The sequence below is a fragment of the Lutra lutra genome, chromosome 4 (genome assembly GCF_902655055.1).
Source record: "Lutra lutra chromosome 4, mLutLut1.2, whole genome shotgun sequence".
NCBI classification, from domain to species: Eukaryota; Metazoa; Chordata; class Mammalia; order Carnivora; family Mustelidae; genus Lutra; species Lutra lutra.
In genome coordinates this window covers 63,415,893-63,434,566 of record NC_062281.1, presented here as the reverse complement: position 1 = coordinate 63,434,566, position 18,674 = coordinate 63,415,893, and the positions used below count along the sequence as shown (strand labels likewise).

At 43.9% G+C, this 18,674-nt stretch overlaps 1 protein-coding gene and 1 long non-coding RNA gene across 9 annotated transcripts in view; one reads left to right on the top strand and one right to left on the bottom strand.

The window, feature by feature from the left end:
- NCOA2 (nuclear receptor coactivator 2) overlaps positions 1-16,179 on the bottom strand; it is a 298,877-nt gene extending 282,698 nt beyond the window's left edge. For 3 of the 8 annotated variants that reach the window (XM_047728297.1, XM_047728308.1, XM_047728309.1), the window contains exon 1: positions 16,059-16,179. The gene's annotated coding sequence lies outside the window, so the exon portion shown is untranslated. Of the gene's footprint in view, positions 1-8,300; positions 8,412-14,515; positions 15,127-15,531; positions 15,555-15,691; positions 15,811-16,058 lie in introns of those variants that run through there. The other 5 variants (XM_047728307.1, XM_047728298.1, XM_047728301.1 and 2 more) reach the window with 5 other exon arrangements.
- A 200-nt stretch (positions 16,180-16,379) lies between these two features.
- Positions 16,380-18,220, top strand: LOC125098984 (uncharacterized). Its single transcript, XR_007126993.1, has 3 exons — positions 16,380-16,497; positions 17,831-17,941; positions 18,036-18,220. It is a non-coding gene; the product is annotated as an uncharacterized LOC125098984 (long non-coding RNA).
- Positions 18,221-18,674: the final 454 nt, after the last annotated feature.

Genomic DNA, 18,674 nt, shown 5'->3' with positions numbered 1-18,674 from the left:
AATTTTTGCAAAAAAAAAAAAAAAAATCAGAAAATGGGATTTCTGAATTACTTGTTTTAAATTCTATGCACTTTAAAATTGCCCAGATTTGGGGACACCTGGATGGCTCAGTCAGTTACCTGACTCTTGGTTTCGGCTGGGGTCATGGTCTTAGGTGGTGAGATCAAGCTGGGCTTAGGGCTCTGTGCTCAGCCCAGAGTCTGCTTAAGAGGTTCTCATTCTCACTCTCCCTCCCTTTTGCCCCTCCCACAGCTTGTGCACATGTGGACACACTCTCTGTAAAATCAATCAGTCTGCCCAGATCTGTTCAATAAAAAGGCCTATGTACAATCCCATTTTCCTTCCATCCTTCAATTTGCTTATGGATCTCTTAAGTATATGATTTCCCAGTATAAATAATAACTCAATAATATTCTCATTATTCCTGAGCAGCATATTTTGTTTCATTTTATGATGCAGCAAGCGGGGGTGATGCTACCTTTAAGACAGGTACAGCGCAGTACGACGGATGTCTGGGCGGTTCAGTCGGTCAAGCGTCTGCCTTTGGCTGGGATCATGATCCCAGGGTCTTGGGATTGAGCCCCACACTGTGCTCCCAGCTCCACAGCAGGCTGCTTTTCCCTCTCCCTCTGCCTGCCCCTCCCCCTGCTTGTGCTCTGTCAAGTGCAACATCCATGGCCAACAGCCTAAAGATGTTCCACCTCCAAGAGTATTAACTTTAAGAGAAGAGAACCTTGGTTTCTGTTTTTTTTTCCTGGAGCCTGAAAGTTTCAAGTTGAGAGCTATTCTGGAGTTACTTAAATTCTTGTGTTATTTCTTGTTTTCTTTGAGTGCTAGTGTTCTTCCCACTCACAACTTTTCCACTGAGGCTTCCAGATCTACATTAAGAATAATTACTACTTCTCTACAGGCTTGAGTTGGTGAGATTAACCAGGTATCTCACTGGTATGATCTGCACACCTGTGAATGATTTTTACCTTTAGACTCTATTTCTCAAACTGAGAATGAATCCCAGATATCCACTGTGATTCACAAGGGAAGACAGGAGGGCTATCCTCTTCCTTAACAAGGTTCTGAAGCAGAAAAGAGAATAGGACGTTAAATAGAAACTAAAGGTAGAAATCACGGGGGCAGGCAGGAAAAGTCAAAAGGGAGAACAAATAAAGACACTGCAAACCCCCCCTCCAAAAAAAAAGGAAAAAGGAAACAGAAACCTTCAAATTCCAAGTTATGGAATAGTCATGTATTCAAGAAACTCAAGTTGCCAAACTCCTTAAACTCCCAGCAAATTTTTGTCTCTATGGTGTTACTCCAAGAAGTGTCTGAATAAAAGCTTTCTATTTAGCCAAGTGTGCTATAAAATTCAGTTTTCCACTCCCATCCCGTGCCTAAAAGAGAAATCTACTACTGCCCAGGAGGAAAACAACGCCTAGCGTTCTCTAACAGTAAAGGTTCTCAGAGGCTGCACCAGCTCTGTTTGCATCCCCCGAGCCAGACATGGATCTCCGTGTGAGGCACTCCTAGAACCCATGTCTAGGCCCAGACATGAGGCGCATCAGAGGGCATTGCCCACAAAATGTCCTGAGATGCCACAATCTCAAGCAATAAAGCTCTCAAAGCTTATGCTACTCTTCAGCCCTCATCAAATTAATATATTTTATTACTATTTTTTTTTAAAGTAATCTCTACACCCAACATGGGTGTGGCTAGAACTTAAACCTTGAGATCAGGCTTCAGTAGCAGGCTCTGCCAGGCACCCCAACAATTTAATTTTCCTAACACTTCTGGAGAAACTGAGGTATTTTTAATGTTTATATATTTGTTTGTTTATGTAAGTGATTTCTCACCCAACATGGGGCTCAAACTCACAACCCCGAGATTAAGAGTAACACACTCCTCAGACTGAGCCAAAGAGCCAGCCAGGAGCCCCTAGAGAACCTGATATTTAACACAGAAAAGTCTGGCTGCACAGCAACGTGAAAGCACTTAATGCACTTAACTACACATTTAAAAAAGAAGGTATAAACTGTGTAAGCGTTTTGCCACAATTCAATTTTTTAATTAAAAAAATGTTTAAAAAACTTTTTTTAATTAAAAAAAAACTAAGAAATAGCCTAAAAAACAAAAAGCAAACAAACAAAAACTAGGGTCAAGGTTTCATATTAAAAGAGACTACAGAACCAAATGCAAAGGGGGAACCTGATTAGCTCCTGGTTTGAAACCCAAAACCCTAACAGTTTGGGGACAACTGGGAAAACTCATTAGATAGCTGATATTTTTTTTTTAAGATTTTATTTATTTATTTGACAGAGAGAGAGAGATCACAAGTAGGCAGAGAAGCAGGCAGAGAGAGAGAGATCACAAGTAGGCAGAGAGGCAGGCAGAGAGAGAGGAAGGGAAGCAGGCTCCCTGCTGAGCAGAGAGTCCGATGTGGGGCTCCATCCCAGGACTCTGGGATCATGACCTGAGCTGAAGGCAGAGGCTTTAACCCACTGAGCCACCCAGGTGCCCCTAGACAGCTGATATTTGACATCAATTTTCTTGGGTTTAACAGTCACATTCATATGATATGCAGTTCTACAAAATGATGCCTTTATTTTAAGGCAATATGCTTTATGGATAAAGGGTCATCTGTAACTTACTTTCAAACAGTTCCTCCAACGCACAGGCACACATACACACACACACACATACATAACACACACACAGGAAGAGGGAGAAAGAAGCATACACAGCACTGAAATTGGCCACTTGTTCTACCACATTATCGCAGCATCACAGGAGCAAAGGCAGAGAGATCTATACGACACTGCAGGCCCCAAAGTACCACCCAGCTTTTCCACCTGCACTGTATACTGTTTCTACTACTTTAATTGGCTGATGACAGAATGTAAATAGGTGACGGACAGACAGACAGACAGCTTTCTGAATTGCTCTGCAAATAAAATGATCCCACAAAATAGAGAATTACTGTTTAAGCAGAGATTTGGGAAGAAGGTTGCGAATATCTTTATAGGTGTTGTCACAAGTATATATTAATGTGCAGGCTGTGAGGGCTTTGCTCTTTGGGTAGTTGTAGAATTTCATTATTTACCTATTGAGACATCAGCCCTTCAAGTGATGCTTCCATTCTCTTTTTTATCACTTCTTCAACGGAAGTATTTAAGTGCCAACCCTGGTATACTTTTCTTTGTGTTTGGTTTTGTTTTATTACCTTTCCAGAACTACTGAATTTCCCCCAAGGTTTTCTTTACCTTTTTTCTCCTCCTTCCACTATAAACTGAGATTATTAATCCCTCTTCTCACCATAGTATCAAAATATTCTGCAGGGGAAAAGATAGTAAGTCTCAGTGTGAAAAATGTTCAGTTTTACGGAAGCAAGAAAGCCCAAAATGTAAGTCTTTATTGTTTCTGTTTTGAAGGTAAGTGGACTTCTGTATTTTTTTGTAAAATCTGTATCCAATGTAATAAGCATCTTTACTAATAACCTCCGAATACTGTTGGACTCTATGTATACTCTTCTTGTTTTGATCATATACTTTGCTATTAACTAAGATCAGTAATATAAACTCCCAATAAATTGAGTTTTATAGGAGTGCCTGGGTGGCTCAGTGGATTAAGCCACTGCCTTCGACTCAGTGTCATGATCTCAGGTTCCTGGGATCGAGCCCCGCATCTGCCTCAACATCCCTGCTGAGCAGAGAGCCTGCTTCCCCCTCTCTCTCTGCCTGACTCTCTGCCTACTGGTGATCTCTCTCTCTGTCAAATAAATAAATAAAATCTTTAAACAAAAATTGAGTTTTATATCAAAGGGTTGCTTCCTAAATTTTAGAATAACTCATTAGTTTTCTTGAGGCAAATCAAAGAGCATGAACTCATATGGTCAAAGGCCAGGAAGAACAGACTAACGGGTACAAAGGCTCGAGTAAGAGTAGAAGTGGGGAAAAAAAATGGGTTTGTGATAGACCTATCTAGTAAGTGTTTGGGAATGTTATTCTGTGATGAGTGGGGACTTGTATTATTATAAAAGGGATATTTGGGGAAGATCAGTCTATTAATGACTTACAGTGCCAAAGAAGAATTTGTTAAATCAGTTGAAATACAGTTTAAAAATGAAAGCCTTTTTTTTTTTTTTAAAGATTTTATTTATTTATTTGACAGAGAGAGATCACAAGTAGACGGAGAGGCAGGCAGAGAGAGAGAGAGGGAAGCAGGCTTCTTGCTGAGCAGAGAGCCCGATGTGGGACTCGATCCCAGGACCCTGAGATCATGACCTGAGCCGAAGGCAGCGGCTTAACCCACTGAGCCACCCAGGCGCCTTTTTTTTTTTTTTTTTTTTAATGAAAGCCTTTAAGCTGCCTGTAATACTATTTTGAAGGAGGGGGACAAAGAATGAATGAATAAATAAAAAATATACACATACATACTCTACCCTTACTAATCAATTTTTATTTTTTTAAATGTATTTTATCTTGTTATTTATTTTTTTAGAAGATTTTATTTATTTATTTGACAGAGAAAGACACAGTGAGAGAAGGAACACAAGCAGGGGGAGTGGGAGAGGGAGAAGCAGGCTTCCCACCTAGCAGCAAGCCCAATGCAGGGCTCGATCCCAGGACTCCAGGATCATGACCTGAGCCAAAGACCCACACTTAACTGACTGAGCCACCCACGCGCCCCCTTACTACTCAATTTTTAGCAAACCCATAAGAAAACACGTACAATTTCCTTTCATTCAGATAAGCCAATGCATACTGTGATTTTAAGCAATTTACTGAACAAAAAAGACCGGCAAATTTTAATGCTTGATTATTCAAAGCATTTTAGTTTAGTTTTTCCTCCTTGATATTAAACTCCAAAGAATTTATATTAAAAAATTCTAATCTGATGGGGCACCTGGGTGGCTCAGTCGGTTAAGCATCTGCCTTCAGCCCAGGTCATGATCTCAGGGTCGTGGGATCAAGTCCCTGCTCAGCGGGGAATCTGCTTCTTCCTCTCCCTCTGCCTGCAGCTCTGCCTACTTGTGCTCTCTGTCAAATAAAATTTAAAAAAAAAAAAAATTTCTAATTTGTTTCACTGCTATTAGGAACTAATCCACGATTTATCTATCTCAACTTTCAAAAAAAAAGTTTGTATAAAAAGCCTATTCCACTTGAAATAACAAGTATTTTAAGTTAACTACTCAGTATGATCAAGTTGATAAACTAGTAGCAGGTCCTTAAAGCCGCAAGGGCATGTATCTGCTAGCCTGGATTTATTCTCTATATACCTTCACTAATTTATAGATTTCAGTCAGGCTACTCTATTACATTGCTATTTTCCATCTGCATGGTGTTAACCTTTTTAGCCTCGATTCAACATAGCAACTCCTCTCTGGGCCTCTCCAGTTTCTTTCTTAATGCGTTTCCTTCCTCCTCTCACCCCCCATATACACTTGATCTCTTTCTCCAAGATTGTCAACAACTCTGAACAACTCTGTCAACAACTCTGAACAACTGAGGCAGGTTCAGAAAATCTACAAGGAGCCTATGGGAGGCACCTGAATCTCAATGGGAAATTTCTCAAGAAGGGAATGGAAAAGGGCACCCATAGCCAGAAAAACTCGATCCCTTTGGTGGGGAAGATGCTGGCTTCCCTCACTCCTCTGAGGCCAAGCCAGGTAAAGGCAAGGTATTCAGTCTAAAAATCACAAGTCCCTGAAGGTCTTCCCTTGCCTTACCCTGTCTTTATCTGCTCTCACCTCACAGGGGTAGAAGGGCTGTGGGGCTCAGTGGTACCTGAAGGGAACAGGCCATCAGCACTGCCCAAATTATGGATCCAGATCAGAAGACATTATAATGTCAGAGCCAGACATCTCTTGGTGGGAAACCCAGATGCAAACAATTCTGCAGGTGAGCATCTGGGACCTCAATTGCCTGGGACTCACCCCAGACTCTGTCTACCACAGGCTCTTCCTTCCCTCCCCACTACAGGGTCAGCTGCTGCTCCCAGTGATAGTGGGAAGGGGAGGGGGGCTTAGTGAGACTTCTGACCTCCACAGGAGACCCAGCTCACTGGCCTTACCACAGGGAAGCAAGGCCAGGCCAGAGGTATCCGGACCCAGGTCCTTCCTGCCCAAGGCTTTGCTCGAAAATCTGGGGTTCCCTTTATCTCCTCTCTTTTCTCCTTAATGCCTTTTCTCAAAGTGAAAATATTTACTACTACAATGAGATCACCAATGATTACAAGAACGCTGTTATGTGAGCATCCTTTAACCAGAAAAGGGTAATGCTCCAATTTTATTTTCTAATGTCCTTCAACGTCCAGGCATAATGTTGACTTTTGTCACTATCAAATATCACTGTGAATATGTTCAGTTCACAGTGAATATCACATCATTTTTTGGTGTAACTGCTTAAAATCTTTCATTTATTAAAATCCTTAATTAACTATACACACTTCCTGCTTAAAATAAAAAGTAGCACAGCAAAAATCAAAGAGCTTTACATGACTTCCACTTCCTTCACTAGGTTCCACTATTTATACTTACCATGTGTTTATTTAGAAAAGATTCTAGTGGTACTATAATATATTAAAATAACATTTTTAATGGAATAAATTTTTTATATCACACTTTTACAGGAGTCTTGAGGAATCAAGATACCACTACTTAAAACAGCCAACGAGAACATTACATATAAACCTCAAAACAGAATTCCAGAAATTGAAAATACAATACACTATCAGAAACTCCAAAGAGGCAGGTATGCCTAAGGCTTTAGGCATCTCGTTACATTTCCATCCATCTTAAATTGTCTATTTCCAACTTATATCATTTGGACCACTTGAATCTAATGAACAGTTTCAAGACATCTAACACTACAAAGTTTGTAACATTATCCTTAAATAGGCAAGAAATAAAATACATAAAAACTAGGGACTGTAATACTCAGTCCTATTAGACAACAGAAGCTCAACCCCCCAGTCTGCTGGACCACAATGTTGTCCAGCAACCGACTAACTTCTAACAACAAATCAGCCAATTACTGCACTGCGCCTGTTAAGTGATCTGTTTTCAACCTAATGGCTTACTTAACAAATAGCTAGCTTCTTCCCTAAGTGCTGTTAGCAAAGCCAGTGTGTTTGATAAAGAAGGAAACCATAGATCACGATCATACATGAAATACCTAATGATAGTAACAGACTACCTCCAGAATCTTGACTGTGTTCCCTTCACTACCAGCCATCTTCCATCCTTTAGAAAAAAAAAAAAAAATTGAGAAAGCCAAGGAAGAAGGAGAAAAGTAGGCAGAGGAGAAGAGTCTACAAGGATTTATACCCAAAGTGAAGCAGTCCAAAGCCGTGCCACTATTTACCAGCCCATCCTCACTTCAAAGGACTGCACGCACAGAAGCTGAGTCTGGGTGCACTGCACACCCAATGGGATCCCCACCAAAGGCTGCAGGCACAAGGTGACCGGGACAGGACAGCACAATCCCCTCAAACACCCACGAGCCCCTACTGCCAGTCTCCGTAACTATGAAAACCACCTTCTCTAACTTCAGGAAACGCTATCAATGTTCACAGAAATTCGTACTCTGGACGTTCAGATTTTTAGCAAGAGATTTCCATATTCCTTATTAAGGAATCTAAAATTATATGTGAAAGAATTCACCTATGTTCCAACAATAACCTGATAAACACACTTATGAATAATTCTAGTTTTAAAATACATACAGGCACATTAAAAAACGTATTTTTAGTTTGTCTTAAGTAATCTCTATACCCAACATGGGGCTCAAACTCATGACCCCAAGATCAAGTCACATGCTCTAGCGACTGAGCCAGCCAGATGCCCCTGAAAGTTTGTTATCCGTGTAGCAATCTAAATTTCCCCTTTAGTTTGACTCTAGAAATGACTCAAGTAACAACCTAAATTCCTCTAAGATATGCAACTCCATTTTTTAATTCACATTTTGACAATAACTGAAAGCTTTTCACCAGTAAGCACATTAACAATAGAATTAGAAATTCTAAGATAAGTTAATATTAAATATTCTCACAAATGCAACTGTACCACCAAAGGCAAGGGAAGTCACTTCATGTCTGATTAATAAGCTGATTTCATAAACAGAAATAATCTGCTAGAAAAGACAATCATCATTTAGACGGCAACTTCAACGGGCAGAGGTCAGTCGGCAACAACAGGAACTTCCAGAACTCACTCACACTCCGTAAGCTGAGCCTTGGAATATGTGGGATCACATTTCACATGGACACACTAAATGAGTAACAGAGAATACCAGGCATTATATTTTCACCTATGACAACCGGTCTTCAGTCCCCGGGGGCTGGAAGCAGTGTGTGCCGCTCCCCACACGTGCACAGGTGAAAGAGTTCCCTGAAAGCTCTCCTCACTCCTTGCAAACAATTGAGCAGCCAGAAGAATTCCACAAATAGCAGAGCACAAGTCAGATGACTGCATACATTATCAGCCTTCTTTTAAGACTCCAGTATCTCAACACCAAGTCATCCACGCCACAGAGATTGCACAAAATCTGTAAAACATGCATCACACAATCACCACCTAACAGTTAAACATACTAGAATTAAATATATTGTAAAGAAATAAGAAGCCAAATACCTGTATCAGTGTTTTGTTCTTTCTAAAACCTATACTGCACAGAGTGCTCTCGCTCTATTTTCTTCCTAGTCCCCACACCCAAGTTTTCTTGAGCTTATTTTCCTAGCTTTTTTTATGGTGAGAAATAGGCAACCTGGATGGACTTTCTCAAAATATACTCCTACCCCCTTCCACTTCCCTAGGGGAGAATTACTCATCTGTGTCACCTCGACAAAGTACTCCAAAAGACACCACCACATTATGCTGAAAGAAGTGTAGCCCACCAGCTAACAGAACACCCATTAATGGGACAGAGCTGAGGGGCAGGTGTTTGCTTGGGTTCAAATTCTTCTCCAGTAGTCTGGCTGTGTGACCCTTGGCAAGATACTTGACAGTTCTGTGCCTCCACTTCATGAACCAGGTAATAGGAATGCTAATAAGCACGCCCACCTCACTGTGTTACAGCGAGAAACACGCACAGTATACAGTAAGGGCACCTGAACCCTGCACGGGTTTTTAGTAAACACTCAATAAACGTTACTTGTTTTTACTCCATCTATTACAGTTCTTATTTTTTTTTAAATTAAAAAACAAGAATCCTGCAATTTAAGAATCGTAAAACACTGGGCTGGTGACTAAAAAGCCAGAAACTGTGTGTAGATCTTAAGCGACACCTGGCCAGGTACAGGCCTGCCTGGATGCAAGGCTTTGCTGGACACCTACTGGCATGATCTGCAGGACTGGAACCACTCAAATCTATCCATCCCTTTCATGGACTAAACGCCTCCACTGACCGCCTTATAAAAAGGCCTGCAAACGTGTTCTTTATCAGATTCCTAAAAGGAAGACATTCTCAGACTCACCATTCCCTCTCATCCTTAGGATTTGTTTCCTTGCCCTTGCCGGTCAAGGGTAATCCGCCCCCCACCCCCCACCCCACCCCGGGAAGTTTTGCTCATAGGCACAAGGACTTAATCTCCCTTAAGCTTCATCTTCTGAAAAATGATGTAACCTCTATTTTACAGGGCTGTGGCAAAAAAAGAAAGAATGAAACACACCTCAAAAAGCCCCTAACAGGTTGTCGGCTCTCAGGGAGAGCTGCTATTATCATTTACACTGCATTGTCGTTACTCTCCCACTACAGACATTTCTGTCAAGAGCAAGAATGAGTTAAATCTAGAAAACTCATAATCATAGAAGAACACCTGTGTAAGGCTGCACATGGGAGTTTTCCATCCTTTAGAAACTGAGGGTGTGAAGGCCCAGAATATGTAGCTTTAGAGCAACAAGGCACACTCTCTCCGCAAAACTGGGAGGTCCCTGACTAAGCTGCCCTAATACCTTCCACCAACTAAAGACTGCCATGCTGACCACACACGACATGACTCCAGACAGTATAAAACAACACTAATTATAATATTATACCCCCATTAAAGGAAAATTATTTGATTGTAAGCTACTCAGCTAAGGAGACATTTAACAACTTACTATAAACAATCCTATTTTCGGGGGGGGGGTCAAACCCAAATCAAACTTTTTTGATAATATATAATTAAAATTACACACACCAAAAAAACAGATTAGTATCCAAGCAAATTGAAAATTAAGGTGAACATGTACCTTTCCAACTTCTCTGTGCTCCCCACTGTGAAAAAAATCACCCACTCTGTGTTCCCTCTTAAGTCACAGGATTCATAATAGATGGTTTCAGCTATCAATGTAAACCGCCAAATGCTGGGATACTCAAATACTCATCAAATAAATAATGAACAAATGAATGAAACAATGGTTAAATGAGGCAAGAATGCAAAGACAAGATCTAAAAGGCCCAATGCGGGATTTAAGTTACTCATCAGGAACCCTTAACAGTTCATAATTAGCTGCCTATAAGGCATAAATTCTACCAGATTTAACCTGCCAGGTATTTATCAACTGATACGTAAAATTAAAAATTGTTTTTTCTTTCAGAACCTTTAACAAGTTGCCAATAACTTCTACCTATAAGCAGTTCTCCTCTCTTTCTTAAAGTTAAGATTCTACATCTTAACCCTCAAAAGCAGCTAAATAAAACAGCCTTCATAGATTCCCTGCTTACTTAATTCTCCTCTAGAAATTTCCAACTAGGGAACCAACTGAAAATTGTCCTGGAATCAATTTTTCCACAATTGCATTATGTCATCATAGCCACTAGAAGCCAGAAATGTGGTTCCTGATGAACATTTCATAGGGCAGACATAAAATCTTTGCCCTAAAAGCCAAGAGCATTGTGATCTACCTACAGACCATCTAGCCCTTTCATTTCAATTACCATCAAATACAAGTTTATCTTTAAGATTTCCAGTCCTTTTCATAACCAGTTTTGCCTCAGTTTTACAACAGCTAGAAAAACTAAACCAGCTTCTAAAATATTCACAGAAGTCACAATCTCACCTCTATTTAGAAATTAGTACCTAGAATCCATAAAGTTTCTTTATGCTGTCTGAATTGAGGGACTATGACCTAAAACTGTATTTTATAGCTTTTCCAGACATTACTTTTAATAGACTCTAAGGAGTAACATGACATAACATTCCTTCTACAGTTTGCAATTCATAAACCCTTCTACAACTCTTTAAACAAAAAAGGAAACAAACACATAAATGCTAAGAATTTTTTTTGTTTGTTTAGAAAGCAAGTCATAGAGGTAAAATGAGCTCCAGGTATGAAAGTATAAGAAAAGGTTTTGTTCTCTTTTCCTTTGCCTTTCATCACTGGTATGTAAATAGAGTATGATTATTTCATTAGGGGAAAAGATACTAATTCCCACCAATTTTAAGATTTACTGCAGTAAAAGACCAATACCTTAAAAGCAATAATTTATTTTCTTTCTCCCTCCTATTCTCCTAAAATTGAGAGCATGTAATAACAAAAATCCCAAACAAAACTATAAACACAGAATATTGAAAAGCCAGTAATTTCTTAAACAGCAGTTCTGTCATAAAAATAGCTAAGCATTAATTAGGCTTTTAAATATAATTTCAACCATGACATAATAATGATCAAAACATCAAATAAGAACACACTGTGCAGGAGCGCCTGGGTGGCTCAGTGGGTTGAGGCCTCTACCTTCGGCTCGGGTCATGATCCCAGGGTCCTAGGATCGAGCCCCGAATCGGGCTCTCTGCTTGGCGGGGAGCCTGCTTCCCCTTCTCTCTCTGCCTGCCTCTCTGTCTACTTGTGATCTCTGTCAAATAAATAAATTAAATCTATTTAAAAAAAAAAAAAGAACACACTGTGCATTTCAGAAAACTGAACTTCTAGAAAAATTGTTTAAAGAGACTTTTTTGCTACCTAATATCCTACAATTGCGTAAAAGAATCACTTTTAAAACCAATACAACAGGGGCACCTGGGTGGCTCAGTGGGTTAAAGCCTCTGCCTTCGGCTCAGGTCATGATCCCAGGGTCCTGCGATCGAGCCCCATATCAGGTTCTCTGCTCAGCGGGGAGCCTGCTTCTCTCTCTGCCTGCCTCTCTGCCTACTTGTGATCTCTGTCAAATAAATAAATAAAATCTTTAAAAAAAAAAACAATACAACACAAACATTTTTTTCTAAGAAATTCAGCTGTCAACTTAAGGGTCACATTTAAACCTGATGTGATTTGAAACAGCTAAGGTACTGAATCCTTAAATGTAGGATGTGTAATGAAAGCACTGCCCACAGGTCCTCAATTGTGAGGCTTAGAAAGCTTTAATAAGATACAGCTATAGATAAAGCCAACCAAGGAGCATTAGCCCTTTATGCACTCATACCACAGCCCAAGTCCCCTTACATTTTACATTTCCAGTGAAATGTTCCTCTAATGGTGAATGAAAGTCATATAAATTATATTTAGCCAATAAAAGGTTAAAATCAGAGCCAAACTATCTAAAAAACATTAAATTCATAATTGGTGAGCTTTTTTCTACCCTGTTTCTGTAACCTGACATCTAAAAATCAAAGAACTCCTCTATTAAGACTGAAATCCCCAGGAGGAAGAAGGCTCAGATCTAGACTGAGAGCACACAATGGAATCACAGCGACGATGCACATCTTTTTCTAGATGTCTCCATATGCTTGAGAGGGTTTTTGTTTTGTTTTTTTTTTTTTTCCCTCTAACCAGGTTTTAGAGGACTTACTACTCTCTGCCACCAAGAATCTGAGAACATTTTCAAGGACTATTGTAGAAAATAAAGTAAAATAATGTGTTGCTCTTATACATACAAAAAAGAGAGAAGGGCACATGTCAGAGTGACCATCAGTAACTAAATTAACTAATGATGGGGGATTTTCAATGTTGTCAAATTTTGAATGTTGTTTATGATATTCCCCACTTCTGGCAGCTAAATGTTTTATCCCCACAGTTTTTGTTATTTTATCACTAAAATAACACCCAAAGGGCTACAGCAAAATGCAATTAATTTTTGTCTATGTAAACACTCAAAATTATACTGAATTAAGAATTCACATTATAAATTTGAGAATGGTGTATTGCAACAGAACACATAGAGTGTGGTAAATACTGTTTCCTAAAACTACAGTTCCTCAATTCCTTCTTATAGTAACCAAATATTAATAAAATCTTGAGAAAGCAGTAGATATGATAAATACCACGCATGTAAGATTACCCCCACACACACACCAAAAAAAAAAAAAGCCTCTCAAGATCAGTTCAATTCAAGGGATACTTAACACGAAATGAATGAATTCATTCTGTTTAACATGATTCATTCTTGAACTCCCAAAGATTTTACAAATTCCAGTTGGGAAAAGGATCCTTGCTGCTGTCAGTGTGCACTAAACCTCACCAACAAAGAACAGGAGCACACATACACACACATAAAAAAGCACTGTAGCAGCTGCTGCCTTTTTTAAAGACAGCTTATTCCTAAAGAGCAACCTGTGCTCTTTATTGAGAACCAAAGACCTATCCTCCCTATTCTTAAAAGTCAGGAGTTAATAAAGTCACTGGACTGAACCCAAACAACCAGCATAAAACAACCAAAAATGTCTCCTAACCCTGCAGAAACCAGAAAAGCACACACACACTGTACAATTCAGTACTGTGTTTAAGAACAAAACTAATTTATTTAAGAATCTTTTGTGTGGGAGGAATCCAGCAAACTACACTTTAGACTTTTTTCTGTAGACAAATATGCTTTGACTAGCTTTGCTTCTTAAATACCAACGCTTTATGTTTCAAACACTGATGCTTTGGTTCCTAACTTCACTTTGTTTACTCAGGAAAAAGAAAAAACAAAACAAACAAAACGCATACCATAAATGACAACTTTTTTTTTTAATGTCATCCCAAATGCCTAACTTCCAAGCGCACTTTGGGAGCTGGCGGTCTAACTAAACAAGGAACCAGTGAAGCCATGACAAACAATGATGCTTTACACTCCCAATAATCAATTGACGTAAGGCTATCCAGATGCCTTCATTTTCAGAGTACCCTTGCAAATTTCACTGTTCCCACCCTGGAGGAGCTAAGTGAAACTGAGGTAGGGGTAAACTGCTAACTCCGATGATCCTCTGCACGTAAACCCGCCGCTGAGGTCCAGAACACGATCACTACAATATATATGCCATTTTAGAAACGGGCCTCGGAGAGTTACTGCCACATACTAAGTGGCTTTAGACTTCGTCGTGTCTAAGACGACGTCTCTAGTGGTACCAAGAAAAATACAGTATCTCGCGTAAACTACGTGGCCCCCCGGGCCAGAGACCCTATAAGTGACACTACCACACAGACCAAGGAACGGGTGACTAGGGATGGACAAGACTGGCTAGCTCAGCGTCTCCATGACTCCCCCGCCCCGCGTGCAACTCTTCTCTAACTGGTCGGGAAGCAACCCCGCCCCTTTCCTTCCTCCGGTCCCTACGATTGGCTTACCGACACCCGGCAGGTCAGCTCCCCGCCTCCGATTGGCTCATTGCCCCATCAGTTACACGCAGCGAGATTCGGGTCGGTGGGAGGGGAAGGCGTTGGAGGAGGTGGAGTGGGAGTGGGATTAGAGGACGAGGTGGCAGAGGAGGTGTTCAGGTTTGGTCCCCGGTTTGGGAAAGTTTCCCCTACCAGTGACAGATCCAGAAGGCGTAAGGCCCGGTCCAGCTCTGGGCCGGTGCAAGGGGCTCGGGTCCCCGATTCCCGCCCCTCGGTCCCGCAGGCCCCGGAAACCACCAGAGGGAGGGGGGAAAAGGGAGGAACCATCTAAGCAGGGACCGACCCACCCCCGATCTCGGAAGAGGCGCCTCCGGGACTCCCCGGAGGGGCGGGGGACGGGGAGGTCCAGCACGCCGCGACGACCCTGGCCTTCTCTCTCAGCAGCCCCCAGAGGCCCGAGGGAGAAGTGTCCCCGGGCCCGGGGCGTGACCGTCGCGAGTCAGCCGGGAGGGCCCCTCCCGCTTCCCGCCTGGGGCCCTGAGGGCCTGTCCCTTCAGGGGCGGGGAGAAGGGGGAAAGAAAAGGGGGCGCTGGCGAGCCAACCCGGAACCTCCCGGACCGCCTCCCGCCCCCAGCCCCGGCCCCAGCGCGCCTCCTGCACACATGCCCGCACCCAGAAAGTTAAGTCAGGGGCGAGCCCAGCTCCGCGCCGCCGCGGTCCGGCCCCCCGGCTCCCCGCCCCCACCGCCGCCCGGCCTGCTCGGCCGGAGCGCGCCGCCCGCCCCGCCCGCCGCAGCTCTTTCCCGTCCGCCCGCGGCGCCCCTCGCCCCCCGCCCCCGGAGCTGACACGGGCCCGGCCCGGCTGCCGGGCCGCCGAACCCCTCCTCCCGGCATCTCAGCCCGCCCGCCGCCCCTGACATCGCGCTTCACCTTCACACACCCCCGAGCACTTCCCGAGTCCTGCCTCCCCTCGCCCGACTCCCACCTTCCGCTGCAGTCGCTCCGCGTTTCCATTAAAGAATGCACCTTCTTAGGATTCACCTTCCCGTCTCAGCCTCTCTGCCCCCGAGGGGACAGGAGCCTCGCTGCTCGCCGACCCCGCACCGGGCGGGCTGGCGGGCGCCTTGCTGCTCAGGCGGGGGCCGCGCCCGCGCCCCCGGCCTCCCCGCCGCGCCTCGGCTCTCACCTCTCGCCGGCGCCGCGGGCTGCAGCCTCCGCCCGCCTCGCGCTCCGGGACTCGTCTCCAGAGCTCTCGCAAAGCGCTGGAGCGCCTCCTTTCTCTCCCAGGGACTCCGCGTCTCCCCGCCGCTTCCCGCCCTCCCCACCCCCCAAGCCCCAACTCCCCAGCTTCGCGGCGCCTCCGGGATGCAACTCCCGTTTTCCGCGCACTCCGGCAGCGCTCCCCGCACACAAAAACAGCCCTCTCCGCGGCGCACGGCTCCGCCGGGCTCGGCGCAGGAAGGGCAGTCGCGGCCGGGGGTGGGGACGCGGCGCCCCCCGCCCGCCGCCCGCCTCCCGCCCGCCCTCGCGGCCCCCAGGGAAGGCGCGGTTACCGGCTCGGGTCGGTCACGCCGTCAGGTGCCGGCTGCCGTCGGCGCTGACCTTCGCCGCCGAAGCTGTGGCTGAGGCTGCGGCCGCCATGTTCCCGTGTTAATAACTGCTGCCTGGTTGTTTATTTCAATGGAGATCCTCCCCCAACTCCCTCCTCCTCCTCCTCCTCCGCGTCTCCGCACTTGCGGAGAGAGACACAGACCGCGCGAGCTCGCGAGCAGGGGAGGGGGCTCGGGAGCCAGGCCGTCCCTCCCTCCGCCTCCCTGGCCGTGGCCGCCGCCAAGTCCTGTCACTGGGGAAAGGACGGGGCGGAAACTTGCCTCCCGCGCCCCCGGGGAGGGGGCAAAGGTGGACGGAGGGTTCTCTGGGGAGCAGACCCTGGCTGCGGGGTCCGCAGCATCTCCATCGGCAGCGTCCTCTGAGAAGGCGACCCGGGGAGAGGTGAAGAGTGAGGGGGGAGAAGGGAAAGGGGACAAAATGGGTGACTGTGGCAAAGGGAGGGTGACCTATGGGTGACTGCAAGTGAAGGGAGAGTAAACAGATGACTCCATGGGAGGGCAAAGGGCAGTGCCAAAAAAGAAAGCGAGAGGGACTGGCCGGGGCTGCAGAGTGAAGGCAGTGGGTTCCTGGGGCTGCAGACGGCGGGGAAGATGCCCCGGACGAAGATCCGTGAAAGCCAAGTGCCAGGTTCGCCCGGGGAAGAGCCTCCCGCCGGCGCTCGGACCGGGCCCCTCCGCCTGCAGCCTGCACCCCTACGGCGCACCTCACACACTCCGCGTCTCCTGCTGCGTTGTAGAGGTACCCCTCGTCCATCAGGTCTCCTTCCGCTCGTACGAGGATAGGCTTCTCCTGTTGCAGCCCTAACTCCCGAAGGGATGGAGGGGGCGCGGCTGCGGGAGGCTAGCTGCAAGGGGTGCCACCCAGCAATCGCCTGATAAAGCAAAAGTGCCCACAGTGTGTAAAACCTAACGTGGCTGAGGATTCTCGTCCCGACATGAATCACAAAAGTTTTTTATTGGAAAGTCCACTTCCTAGACGTCAGAAAGTGATGTGGGGTGGAGGATGTGCAGGAAAGTTGCACCAAAAATTCGAGGAGAATTCTCACTTGACTATTACTGAGATCAGTTTCATGTTTTGGGAAAGCAGGCTCTTCCCCACTTAAATATAGTTGGAAAAAATGAACATTTGCATAACAAATTTCCTTCCAGTCTTATGAGAAAGGTCACTTGCCAAAGACATAATTATAGTATTTATTGAACACTTACTATGTGCCTGGCACTGTCCTGAGCAATTTGTATGCGCTATTGATTTTGATCCTCAAGACTTATAAGGTAATTACCGTTTTTACCTTTCACAAAAAAATTTAAACTTAAAGAAATAAAGTAATTTGCCTGTAGAAACAGCCAGGAAGCTGGAGAGGATTTGAGCCCAGTCCTGGCGGGCTCCAAAGCCCACACTTTTAATATCTTCAACCTCAAATTTGTGGGAATACCACCAATTTTATTTTGGGAAAGAAAATGTGTGGGGAGTATGTGTGTGTGTGTGTGTGTGTGTGTGTGTGTGTGTGTGTAACTATAGATGGAAAATGGAAGGCTATTACAACAAATTGTTAGCACTGGGGAGTATAATAAGTGGGTGTGTAATGGGGTACTTCCACTTTTATTTTGTACACTTCAGTTTAAAATGTTTGCATTGACTGTGTATTAATTTAGTAAATTTTAAAAGATTATTTTAATTAGCTGGCATAACAATTATGTTCCCTGAAAACCTACAGCTCTGCAAAAACCTGGGAGAAGAAACAGGAAATGGAGGGTTTTAAAGGACTGTCTTCGTTAACCAAATACTAGTCCGTAGTATTCCTACAATGAGGAAGTAGTCACCTGAGGTCTGTCACATTGCTGGACTCAGATTTTCTTTCCTGTCCTCACCCCTAACGCTGAGTTGTTAACAGATTCTCTTTCTTGCTTTCTTTTTGGCAGAAGTCCTGAGTCCATCAGTCCTCTGCAACAGTATATTTCACACTGTCAAAAACCACCCATGATATCTGTGCAAATAAATGACTCCCCATTGCATTTCCATATTTCTCAATAAAACTTACTATGTGCTCAAGATACACGACTGTTTCTACCAAAATAAAACGAACACATCTGACAGCATAGCATAGTAAGTTCCATGTTCAGCTGCTACTCAATTGCCTGGAACCTGGAGGAATCCTATAACTTCTGCTCTCCGGTCTCGGGGCTCCTTTGGGACTTCATGCTGCTGTTCTAGTAACACTGTGTTGTACTGGAGCTGTGTATATATTAGCCTCTCTCTTTCACTAGATTGTAAGCTACTCAGGGCTCTCAACCATGTCTTGTTCTAGTTTGTATTATACTCCTAACAAGGTCTCATATGCTTTTTTTTGTTTGTTTAACTGAATCTGTAAAACATAAACAGTAGTATAGTATCTCATTCAATCTCCATGTCCCCTTCCCCATCTCGCCCTCCAGTGCTTTGTTCTTAATATCTGTTTATAAAAAATGTTCTCAGTATTTTGATAGAACTAGATTTCTGTGAGACCTCAGAATAATTGTTATAAAAATCAGCCTTTAGTGAATTATCACTGAATAACCAGA